This window comes from Thermobia domestica, chromosome 14 (assembly GCF_964235325.1).
Source record: "Thermobia domestica chromosome 14, izTheDome1.hap1.1, whole genome shotgun sequence".
NCBI classification, from domain to species: domain Eukaryota; kingdom Metazoa; phylum Arthropoda; class Insecta; order Zygentoma; family Lepismatidae; genus Thermobia; species Thermobia domestica.
In genome coordinates this window covers 73,680,773-73,694,289 of record NC_137467.1, presented here as the reverse complement: position 1 = coordinate 73,694,289, position 13,517 = coordinate 73,680,773, and the positions used below count along the sequence as shown (strand labels likewise).

Sequence of the window (13,517 nt, the reverse complement as noted above, 5' to 3'; positions counted from 1 at the left end):
AGATAATTTGAATACGGGCCTAATTCTAGCCACGTAAGTTCTTTCGGCTTTCTAAAGTACTCAGGAGTTCCCTCGTGGCTAAGTGCTTCGTGTGCCGCCTTTGGCGTGGAAGATCCGGGATTGATTCCCAGTGGGAGCTCATGTGGTTCGGATTCTACATTCAGCTGTAAGTCCATGTCTCATATAGCTTCCCTCACTTGATAACAAGCATTGTGAGTTTGTGATATCATCATGTTGTGGGTTTTCTCGGGGATGTCCCGTTTTCCCATTCCACCATTTCTATTCTTTCATTCATATTCAATTAATCACCTGCCTCCTTTACCTTAAAGCAGTGGATCCTAACCGGTGTGTCATGACACACTGACATGCACAGTCCCACAGTGTATTAGCAAAATTTTAGAATTTAAAAATCACGAAGCATTTAATAATTACCTAAAATCAATTTTGAGTCAGTGTCCATGTTAACGCCTCCAGCAGAGATGTGCGTCTACGCGTAAAAAACGATAGTTTACGTTTACGTGTCAACTATGTGTAGACAATGTAAACAACGTAGACTATGTAGAATATGTCAACAACACGTAATTTAATATGGCTTCGTGGACAATAAAGGAGCTTTATTTTGTCGTTACCTTGCGAAATTGCGTACAAAATAAAATGCCTAGACCAGCGAATAGTAACTTTCGAATACTTAGTTTCGTCTTGATGAAGGAAAATGAAAAATATTATGCATTTTGTAAAATATGCAAGAAAAAATTGGCAAATACAGCATATTCAAGACTGAATGTTCACAGGTGAGAATTAGTTTTGTAAATTTCATTATAAAAGCAGTGCTCGAAGTGGAAAATCTAAGGAAATGGTATGTGCATAGCAAACATACAGATTAGATAATTCCCTCTACTTTTTATATGTTACTCGTTTCCCTAATCTTTCGCTGCACGCATATTTGCGGATCCCAAACGTTTCAGATATCCTCTGATCTGATTGGTCGATACAGATACGATATCACAAGACATGATCTACATATAGCACAAAGTAAACGGCACATGGTGTCGGCTCTGGTAGCCGAGTGGGCTAGCGCAACCTGGATCAAATCCTGCCTACGGACAGTTTTGTTTTACTACTTTTATAAATTTTTATAACACTTCTTTCGTTAAAATAAGATTAAAAATAATATTCAAAAAGTGATTTAACGATCATTTTTAAAACATTTTCATTAAACTTCTTTCATTAAAATAAGTTTGCCCTTGCACTATATAGATCCACAGCTAATGTAGTAGTAGTTGTAGTAGTAGTAGGAACGGGTTAGAAGCCCCGCAGGGGTTGTTTGGGTTCTGTTCTCGACATCAAATTGGCAAGATTGTTGAAACGTTTGGGATCGGCAAAAATGCTCGCTGCACCGAAGCGAAAGAACTGAATGAGGAAATATGAACAAACGAGCAACGAAATTGTTCCTTACATTTGATAGTGGTTGTCTACATAGTCTACACGGAAAAAGGTGTAATGTAGATTACGTATAGATTACAGTAGACAATCGCGTAGACGTAAAATTATAGTTTACGGCACATCACTGGCCTCCAGCGGCAACAGAAGATGTCCTAGAGGGGAGATCAAAATGTCCTAGAGGGGAGTTGCATAGGGTCGCTACTTGCTAAAAGATATATATTACATAGAGTCACTATTTTATAAAAATACACACGCTTGCACTATTATAAAACTTATATTATTAGTAGCAGAATACCAGTTCTTCGCATGGGGAGAATATGTCTCGTTTTGGACATAAAGGGAACCAAAATTGTCACCAATCAAGTTAGGGACACCAAAAACTATATTAATTCGACACTAATATCGGTCATTTTCACTTATTTTTAAGCGTCACCATCCCTCCTTAGCAGTACTAATGGGTAGGATGGTACCGAGACGGACTTTTATGTACAGACGACATCGAGACAGACCTCTATAAATCGAGACGAGACCGAGACGAAACTTAGGTCAGTCTCAAAGTCACGGTCTCGTCTCGAATATTGATAGCTATTAAAATTATCTTTACTCAAAATTTGTTGCTGTGTTAGATAATATGGGAACGGTTGATTGATGTACAGCGGCGTGTTTATCGGGCTCAAGATCCTCCGAAAATAAATTTGTGATCATTTTTTCGCATTGCACACGTACAACACAAATGTTTCTTACTCGTTCCTCAAGCCTCTCCCCAAACAAAATCCACTGCTCTCTCTCTCTGGATATATATATATATATATATATATATATATATATATATATATATATATATATATATATATATATATATATATATATATATATATATATATATATATATTAAAAATGCTAAAATTTTGTACCATGTTGTGTGAAATATTGATGGGGAAATTCTTCTACTCTGCAATACCACAAGATAAATAAGCACTGTTGCCAACGCAACATAAAGTTGTATTTTCTCAAATTGCATTAGTAAGGTATTACATATTTCTAATTTAGATATTAAAACCACAATACCACATACATTATTCAGTGTAACAAAGGACAATACAGTATCACTAATATCAACATTTTGAAGATCTCTAATAACTCAAATGGCAAGGACGATGCAATGCGCGTCAATGTATCTTAGCGTCAAATACTATGATTATGGTATAACTAGCAGCGTTCACCCCGCTTCGCTGCGGTCACCCCGGAACGCAATAAACTTTGTTACTTAGATAATTTTTACTTTTTCGCTTTCAAGTGATATGATAAAAACCATAGAAGATTGCAGTAAATCTTAACATTATATCGCCTGTCATTTATGTTAACCCGCCCCGCTTCGCTGCGGTCATCCCGGTGCTGGCATATTGTAAAAGTGTCTGTAAAAATAAGCAAATCAATTAAAAAATTTTAAACAGAAGATTCAAGCTATTTTCCGCTGTATATCGCCTGTCATTTATGTTAACCCGCCGAGTGACACGGTCATGCGGGTTGCATATAAATACGTTTATTTTTACCTATGATGAACTAATAACAAAGGATTTGTACGTTATGGACACCTGAATGGTCAATTATCTCAAGACACTGGTAATTAAAAATTAAAGTGATATGATAAAAACCATCTAGGGTCCAAATCCTAATAACCCCCCAAAAATGAAAGAAATTGGTTCAGCCGTATTAGCGTGATGAGCGGACAAAAAATTGTACGTTCTCTTTTATATATATAGATGTATTTCGAATGAATGAAGTAACAAAGTTACAAGAAATGGAAAATTTAACTTTTTCTAAAGACTTTATTTCGCAAATATGCTGACATATCACGTCTCATCATGTAGATGCTTCCAAAAGACGTAAACAATCATAATGCCATTTAAACAATTATTTCAGTTTCATAGATACCAAACACATGCATAGTGATTGTTATACTGCTTAAAATGATGTATTTGTGTTAAATTTTTATAATGATTGTTGCTTTCCTTTGCTTCTATAACATTAGAACAATAGTTTTTGGTGATTTATTAAGAAGGGTACATGTTTTTTGTAAATATATGCATGCATTTATAAGAAGGAGATCAAGAACTGTTCGCTGTTCCAAAGGCTGCAAATTTTGAAAAATAAATACGTTTCTTCATTACAAAAAAAAAAAAGAAAAAAAATCTCAAATATTAAGATTAATTGCATATGCCAAGTCAGTTTGTGCAGTTTCTAAATCTGATGTTGATTTTCTTCTCTCGATTGTAAATGTGGTATAATAATAATAATAATAATAATAATAATAATAATAATAATAATAATAATAATAATAATAATAATAAAGAAGTTGTTTAAAATAATACAAAACCAGTTAATGCTGAACGGAAGACAAAGAAAACAAAAATACTTAATTAGTGGCAAACATAGTTTTGATGTTTAAAATTTATTTTCTTCTTCTTCTTCTTCTTCTTCTTCTTCTTCTTCTTCTTTTTTTTTTTTTTGGCTTAATCTTGGTAATTATATCCAAAATTAAAGCAGTTTCATTTTGCTCCACAACAAACAGAAAAGTATATGACAGTTTGGAACTATTCATATTGTTAAGCGCAAGAAAAAAGCGTATATACAGTGCCGTTCCGTAGGTAGTTGGGGCTCCGGGACTGATTAACAACATGAAGCCCCCCCCTCATATTTTTGTATTATAAACAAATGTCAAGAATTAAACATATACTAAAATAAAATTCGTTCTTCGGGTATCTGTGTTTACAATTAAAATGTGGCAATAATTTATTAAAATGTCAACGTAGCTACATGAAAGGTCCAAACTCCTCCTCCCTTGAAATTCCGACTTTTCTATAAATTTTACCTACTTTTAGTGGGCGATTTTACAAATTTTAATACAATTTCCCTCACACTGAATTTAGACTACTCCGAAAAGCTTTGAATCCCCTCCCCCGAAATAAATTCCTGCTTACGTCTCTGTATGACATCATTGAAATTCTACGGTTAATCAGAAAAAGAAATTAAAAACTTTTTATACTTCACGTAAACTACTGTGTAGCGTAGTATGAGGAGTAAAACAAGATATTTCCGAAAGGAAACAAATTAGTGCTTTGTCCTATTTAGTTGAGTAACAATAATTCTGTGGGTCTCAAAAGCTGATTTCGTTCCCACCGAGGGGCGACATTTTTCCTGGCGTACAAACAGATAAGTCTGCAGTATCCATGACAATTTATTCAAATTATAGCACTAAAATTTTCAATGTCTTAGGTATTATCATTTATTCAGTTCTCAGAGTAGAAATTTTGTAAGCCTAAATGGTTTTATCGAGACCCTTTTGGATAAGAGCCACGAGGCACTGCCCCAGTTGCTCCTGGCTAGGTACGGCACTGGATATATGCTTATGTAATGCATTACGACCTTATGAACTTATATAAGAAACAGAATGTACAGTGAGACGCGAACTATGCGAAACATTGGACTTTGAATCTAACTTGTTTGGTGATCCAACCCGAGACCACACATAGCAACGATGAGTGCAGTAGCTCCCACCACAACGTTTGGGAAGTTCGTGTTATAAAGTGTCAATTAAACACGACGTGAAACGGTAATAAAGCATTTAATCAATTTGAAACAAAATATATTATAGTAATAATTTACCTTATTTCTGGAGCTGAGAAGTAAAGTAGTGTAAGTCATACAATATTAATTTCACAGGACAAGAGAAAAAGTGTTTTCAAGACAATATTTTGTTGAATTGCGTCGATTGTTTATTGACGGAAAAAATATTCACTTCCTGCATTCCAGTTGTCCGCATCTCAAAACTTTCCTAGTATCCCTCGTATTAATGTAAGTAAGAAAAAATATGACAACTCGGTTTCGATCGAGACCGCTATTTATCAACCGAGACGAGACCGAGACTATACAAAGTCTCGTCTCGATACCATCCCTACATGGGGAATGAGCTTGGATTTAAACACCGTCAGAAGTGTCACTGTTCATCTCAGTGATCAAGAAAACTAGGGATCCGACACTAATCTCGGTCATTTTGGATCATTTTTAAATGTCTTTCCCCTTCACTCTTCCCTGTGAAATGATAAAAACCATCCCAGGCTCCCGAAACTTATCTAGGCTATGTTGAAAATTTGATCGAGTGATTCAAGAGTTATTAAGTTACAAACATTGTCAATTTCATCTGAAAAGGTTGGGAACCGCTGCATTAAAGGACATATTCGTGAGATGTTCAATTAAAGATTTTATTTCACTTCCGAACTGTACAAGCTGACAGCGAGAATCGAACTAGGTATTTTTCGTACCAACCAAAGATGACAACGCTAAGTATTTAGCTACGTAACTTGAAATTCCTACATCGAATAGGCCTACTCCATTCAGACTAAATATTTTCTTTTGGTTCGATCCCAGCTTGTGCCAAGTGAGCTTTGTGGTGGACAAACACTGTGTGCGTGGGTTTTTTCGAGGTATTCCGTTCCTTCCAATTTTCTTCATTCCACAATTTAATTAATTTCTCATCATCACCGTCTCCTTTAGCCCACACTGCATAATCGTGGGATGTAAAACTTAAAAATTTCATTTCATTTTACTAAATATTTCTTTGCCTTGTTCTCTTCTCTGAACGAAATCTGAGGAACAAAATTTCACGATAAATTATTTTTGTGTTCTTAGCTTAGCATGCTCGACCTACATTCCTTATTTCTCTCTCTCTCTCTCTCTCTCTTTTTTTTTATAATCCCCCATTCCTGGTTTCTTTTGCTCCAGAAAATACGGAAAACACGTGCAGCTCTACAGTTCCGGTTGGGTGAACACGACGAAAAAAGTTTTCTTTTTTTCTAAAAGGAAAACGTAATGAATATAAGTTTGCACATAGGCAGTAGATAACGAGTTACCTAACAACACTTTCACCCTTTCATACCATTACAGCAGCTACATTATTCATTAGGCATCACTATTATTATTATTATTATTATTATTATTATTATTATTATTATTATTATTATTATTATTATTATTATTATTATTATTATTATTATTATTATTACAAGTAGTATGTGCTTCACCGTTAGAAGAGAAACAACAATAGATGTAATCCTATCGGGACCGCAACTAGGAAGGGAGGGCAAACGGGACACCGAAACTGGAGGCACCGAATTTCATGTTTGTCTCGGGTGACACAAACCTTACTTGCTGACTTAATGTTATTTTTTCTCTTATATACCGTCCATAAATAAGTAATCTATTCCATTAGAAAAGCAACGAATGAGATACTTTTTAGCCCCATAGAACTATTTTTTTCAAAAACTGCGCATGAGATTAATTTATTTTCAAGCATATCATTTAGTTCAGCTCGATGTGTTCTATCGATTGATATTAATATTTATCTTTGGACAATATCATAGTATAAGAAAAACTAAAATATAACAAAATTAAATCGTAGTTTTGAGTTTTATCTACGAGAAAGGATCAGAAACTAAGATTACAAGAAAGATATTTCTGTAGTTTCGTCTGTTATAAAGGAATGAGGAGTGTGCGGGAATTTTAATACATGGAGTTGGCAACTGTGCAGAGTTTCAGCTACCGCAGAATGGGTAATGTTGTTCGAAAGAGTTCGTCACATTGTGCACGATATTCTACAGTGCCGGTGAGTTTATTTGTTCCTGATGAGTTTCACGCACTCTGTGCAACCAAAACGACATGATCTTTACTAGGAGGGAATATTCAAACTCATCATCTCATGAAGCGATAAGTGTTGCAACCGATATACACACTATGTCGGAAAATAACCTAATGTATGTACTATCTCTTGGCTATATTGATTGTATGAAACAATATTTACATGTTTCATTGCAGGCTTTGTAACTTTACTTTCTGATTATCCCTCGTAATTACGCATACTACATAGTGTTATCTTGTTAGTGTCATAATGAAAAGCCAAATTACCATATACTTCAATAAAGGTTTCATCTTATACGTGATGTAGTTATCGTATATCAATTTCTACGTTTACAAATAAATTCGTTTTTCTCGAAAAATATGCATGAATAGTAATATTATATTATCACTAGTTTTATACTCATTAGATCTATATTGAATGGATCTGAATGTTGCTAACTATAATAATTCTCAGAAAATTGAAGTTAAGGACAGAAATCTGTGTGCTTGAGGATGTCTGAACCAATAATGAGATTTACAGATTAACATATATTTTCTTTGCGGATTGCAATTTTCTTATTCGTTTGTGATCCGTATTCGAAAATTACATTTATGGCCATTTTACTCCGAAAACCTTCTGTAAAGATTCCTTAGCACTATAGGAAATCAGGCTGTTTTATACTCCTGGAGGAATATTTGACGTGTACACGTGTCGGACTACCTGTGTTATAAATCCATAATTACACAGTTCTTGCTACACCAGCTCACAATTTCCAGTTTTGCTATACCTCTTCTTGAACCAAATGAGAAAGAAACTGGCTATATTACCCCTGCTCCACTATGGCTTAATAGCACCGTCCTGCTATGTTATCTTAAGATGTAAGGGCTAAAATCTGCCCTCGACAGAACACTTAGGACCATCACTGTAAAACCAACTACACCTAGTGATTCAGCCAAGTAAACTTAGCGAGTCCCCGAAGCCTAGGGACCGTACTCAGAAATGAGGTCCACTCAATATTTTGCCTCGAGTAAAACTTAATCTTTAATAAAAATTTCCGTCTTAACATAACTTTTATTCATAAATAAGTTTCGAAATTTTTTTTTAGCGAAAACTAGGGATGCGCATGGGACAAGATTTGAGGCTGTCTCGTCTCGAAATTGTGCTGTAAAAGTGATGTCTCGACTCGAAAAATGTATATTTCTTTATCGGAAGAGCTGTCTCGAGTCGAATTTTGTCAAGAAAATTCTGTCTTGTCTCATCTCGTACGCATCCCTAGCAAAAAGGCACCTTGATCAAGACTGCTATTTCTAACTTGTAGAAAATATGAGACCATTCCTGCTGTCAACTGTCTTTGAATATGAATTAGCGAAACCGAAATCGTGTGTTGAGTAATCTTTAAGTATAAAGTCATTTTCATAGAGACCTTCTCATTACTGAAACCAATATCTCAAAATCTTCCTTGAGCGGGATTATAAAACAGCAATTCACTTCTTAAGACCAATCTTGAGTAATAATAATAATAAAAAAATATTAAGGTACATTTATGAATACGGCTCTAAGAGATTATATTGTATTGTGCGTGCTTAGAAATCAATCATAGTAGATGTTACGTAACTCTTTTTTAGATTCTAATGTAACTACAGTTTCTCCCACATATAAACCCTGAGGGTACTCAAAAATTTAAAAACCGGACGGACTTTGACCTTGATGAGGAGCTGGAAGGGGATGGCAAAAGAAGCGTCGCTTGGTTTGACTTGGCTTGGCTTGGGTAAGCAAAACGGATATAACTTTTAATTTCTCCTTGTTTTTTTTTTTTTTTTTTTTTTTTTTTTTATTCACTCTTACCAGCTGGTGTGACGTAATACCGAAGAAACGTCCCTTTAAACTAAAACGCTTCTTTTAAAGAGTAAAATACATACTTTTTTTTTTTTTTATCTGAATCTGAGACTATCTGAATTTCGTGCGTATGATATCACAGAGAATAACTTATGATTACAAAATATTTTAAGTGGGCACATTGGCTCAGAGATACACAGTGGCGTACACAGTATTTCATCAAGGAAGGGGGACTGAAGCTTTCAAGTTAATATTTTTCAGGATTTTATATATACCTTAATATGGTAAATGTTAATTTTTTCATATCTTGTTGAAGGAAACTACTTCACTTTGTATACATCACTGGCAGTAGAACTAGAAGGTAAAAACTGGGAGGGCCAGCCAGATCCCAGACTATGAAAGTTATATTACAAATTTAGTATAAACTTTAAAATATACATAATAATAGCTTCAATTTTTTTGTCATTCAAAACTTAGGGGGGGAGATAAGCCCCACAGCCTAGATCTGCCACTGACCACTGGTGAAAAAAGGTCCATCTCTGATGCAAAGAGTGTCTTGTTTGATCCCAGATCATATGGATCACTTGGATCTCAAATGGTGTAACTCCAAAACGGAAAACTTTCAGAAGAGAACTTTAAAGTTTTTTTTTTTTTTTTTAATGTTGCAACCAGAAACATAATTTAGAAGTTTTTATTTTCTCGTGCTGATAGTGAATAACATTATCTTCATACGATTTACATAAGATACTGAAGTTCAAAGCTCTCTCGTGGAAAATTTCGATTTTGGACTTATATCCTTTTGCATCCAAGTGGTCCATATGATCATATTCAGTAAGCATTTCAGACGAAGATGATTTTAGGTCTTGGGCCAGCCAGAACCCAGACTATGATAGGTATATCATGAATTTACTATAAACTTTAAAAAAAATACAAGTTTAAGATATGTTACTCAAAAAAACTAGGGGCCCTAGGCCCCCCGGCCCCGGATTAGATCCGCCCCTTCGTCTTTGTTTGAAAGAATATACTTCCCTGATGGCCCCACATAACTTTCATCAACATATCATTTCAGTCTTCCGAGCCAGACCATTAAACGCCTTGTGCAATGAAGTTAGGTAATATTTTGTTCAAAAAGTACTTATAGGCTGTTATAAAAATTGCATGTTTCAACCAGTGCTGTTTAAAAAGATTCGAAGTGTATTATTCAAGTATCGTAATTAATTATTAGTTTAATTCAATAAATATTCGCTACTGATTCAAAGTAACTATTCGAACTATTATTTAGTACTCGATTATTCATGATTTCAAATAAATTGTTGGAACAACTTATTCGTAAAAGCTAGTACCATTATTTTACATTTTGCTTAGTGAAGAGGAAGGCAAGCAAGACTCCTCAATATAAGTACAGTACAGATTCTATGTTTTCATAGTTGATATGTTATTTAAAAAAAAAAAAATAGGCGGGACAACTGCCCCTTGCAGCCCCAAATGACGCCCATTGTATAACCACTATTCAAAAAATATATTGTTTAAACTGGCATTACTCCGACTTGAACAGAGTGCTGTATTTGAAATAACCAAATCAGCAAATACAATTAATCTCAACTGTATTTTTTACTCTTCGTGGGCAAATGACTAACCCAGTACTTTATATGTAAATGGTCCTGAGTTCGATTCCGATAGAGGAACAATAAGACAATCTCGAGTAAGTGATCTGGATTCCACAAGTTGATCCCGCTCCACGTAGTTTAATTGCTGATAAGATATATCATGTATAATATTTAATTTAAACAATAACTGTGTTTTTTAACGTCTTAAATTTTCTTTTACTTGTTGAATATAGGCCTATGTTCTTTAATTTGCTTATCTGACAATCATCTTCGTTGACGTAATTGTGGTGGGTGGAGATATCGTAACTACGTAACAGAAGTCCAGCGAGGAGTGAATAAAAACTGTCGTTAAATAGAAACTTACATAAAATATAACATTTTCTTTTTAAAAATATAAATTTTTCCAAATTAAAACAATTCAGCCTAATTCGCGGTATGTTATAATATATTTGGCATAAAATTTTGCAATATATCACCCAAACCTAATTCAGTTTTCAGCTCACGCATACAAACAAGCAGAAGACGAAAAGCTTCAGCGCAACATCAATCTCAAAATGATTAAACTTGGCAAGCTATTAACAAAACACTCTCACAAAGCGATTAAGTATGCTAATAAACATCTGACAGCAATGTATACATATTAATCAGGTACATACCTTGTGAAAATTATACAAATTCTGTCTTCCTGATGTTCTTATTAGATTGATTCACACAAAGCCACTTATATTTCCGTAGCTTGAAATAACACACTCCGATCAGCTGTGAAGTTGTTTACGGATGTGACATCACAAAATATTATCTAATTTTGTCACCAGATGGCAACACCATACAGCTTCTCTCTTTCTTTCCAGAATGTTGAGCTGTGCCATAGCCTTCTATATGGTATATAGAAGGCTGTGGCTGTGCGAATTCGATGTTTGATCGCGTGGCGTCACTACTAGTACTGACCGTATTGTTTGCTGTTCACTTGTGACATCTATTGGTATATTTCCCAAACTTCTCGGTATCTTTGTTGCTGACTCCTCCATCTTTTGTCGTAAATCAAAGTTAATTGTTAAAGCCAGTAGCCAATGTGTTTTCACACACAGTTTTCAAAACAAAAGCAATCATCCACAAATCCAAGTTTTATTACAAGGATAAAGGCAACCAGGATGCAATGTCCGTGCCTATGAAGAAGGCAATTTGCAAGAGAATGAAATGAATGAATGAATGAACAAATCAGGCGCGTACCCAGAAGTTTTTGTGGGAGGGGCCAAGAGTTTGGGAAGGTCCAATATTACAACACATCATATCTATATAGTATTGAACCGTTGTTGTTTTGCATCCCATAAGACGATACATAGTTCTTAAATACTGCCACCTACATTATCAGAAAAAATGGTGGAATTAGTGTCTTATAAGAACAGAGAAAGTACAAATGAAGTGTAAAGTCACATTTTTATGCTGAATAAGCATAATTTTACAAAGGAAGTGTGGAAATATATGTCGACGTAGGATTTTCTTAAAAAGAGATCCGGATCCACTGAAGCCCCCGCGTGGGTGCGCCACTGGAACAAATGTCTTAGAGACTTTTATTTAAAAAAACAAACAACAAAACCCAAAACTTTCTAGATTATAATAAAAATCCAAACATGGAAATTTTGAAAAGGATACAAGTAGAACCTGAAGTAGTTCTGTCAGTGTATGATAACCCTTTCGTACATGAAGTAATCCAAGTTTCTAAATTTTGTTCAATATATATATATATATATATATATATATATATATATATATATATATATATATATATATATATATATATATATATATATATTCTGGTGAACAAAATATTATTTAAAATATTTTTTTACGTTATTACAAAAACAATGATTCATTGATAACCTCATTTTGGACTTCTATGACTAGCAGAAGTAGTGATGGATCTACCCCGGGGCCGGGGGCAGAGCGACTAATATAATTTAATATATTATTTATATGTTTTTGCAAGTTTACAGTAAACTCATGATATGCCTATCATAGTCTGGGTTCCGGCTGACCCTCCCAGATTTACCTTCTAGATCCGCCACTGAGAGGAAGAGATAGGGTTGCTATACGTCCTGGAATTTCCGGCATCGTACCGGAATTGAGATCGTCCCGCCGTCCTAAAAATAAATGTTAGGACGCATAAATGTCCTGGTTTTCGGTAAACTAGAGAAAAACAGTTTTTTTCTTTAACATTTAAAAGATTTTCTTCACTTTATGGATTTAGCAGCTCAAACACAAAGGTGGTTAAATATAAACGGACAAATCCATAACAACATTTATTGTGACATTGTCGGTGTTTCTCCTTACATCTGTCTAGAGATCAGGGGCCTTATGTAGAGTCGTTTTGACGTATGATTAGCGTCATACTAAAGGTCTGACTACTGCAGGAAACATATGTTAGTAGAAGTCTTTAGTAGGGGCCTTATGCAGAGTCTTTATGACGTGTGATTAGAACCATAGTAAAGAGTTCGACTAACGTTTGTTTCCTGCAGTACTCAGACCTTTAGTATGATGCTAATCATACTTCAAAACGACTCTGCATAAGGCGGTACAAGTTTATATTTAAAGCTCGTTTTATGTTACAATTTTGCATTTCATTACAGAATAATTTCCTTTGTGTTTCTGGAGCCACTATGCGAAACAAGACCAGGGAGAAAGTTATGCAGAAAATATATATTTTTAACGTACCTTGCGTTGTTTCATTTAATTTTTAATCCAATATTTCCCTACTTCTTCATTGTAAGCATCATCTTGGGTTAGACCTTTGATGAAATATCGATATTCTATTCATGGTTCATAATTATAACGAGTTTTTTTTTTTTCGGTTAAATATGTTCTTATGTTTATTGCATCAGTGCAAGTAAGTGAAGTAATTTTGCCCCTTTCATTTCGCGCATTTTAAAGAAGGAAGCATAGTGTTCCGGATTTTCACT

The 13,517-nt window shown here is 34.5% G+C and overlaps 1 protein-coding gene across 2 annotated transcripts in view; it reads right to left on the bottom strand.

Moving 5' to 3' along the window:
• Positions 1 to 11,376, bottom strand: part of LOC145669734 (T-complex protein 11-like protein 1) — a 195,505-nt gene extending 184,129 nt beyond the window's left edge. Inside the window, exon 1 of one of the 2 annotated variants that reach the window (XM_081738065.1) lies at positions 11,217 to 11,376. The gene's annotated coding sequence lies outside the window, so the exon portion shown is untranslated. The remainder of the gene's footprint in view (positions 1 to 11,216) is intronic. The other variant, XM_081738064.1, reaches the window with a different exon arrangement.
• Between the last annotated feature and the right edge of the window lie 2,141 nt (positions 11,377 to 13,517).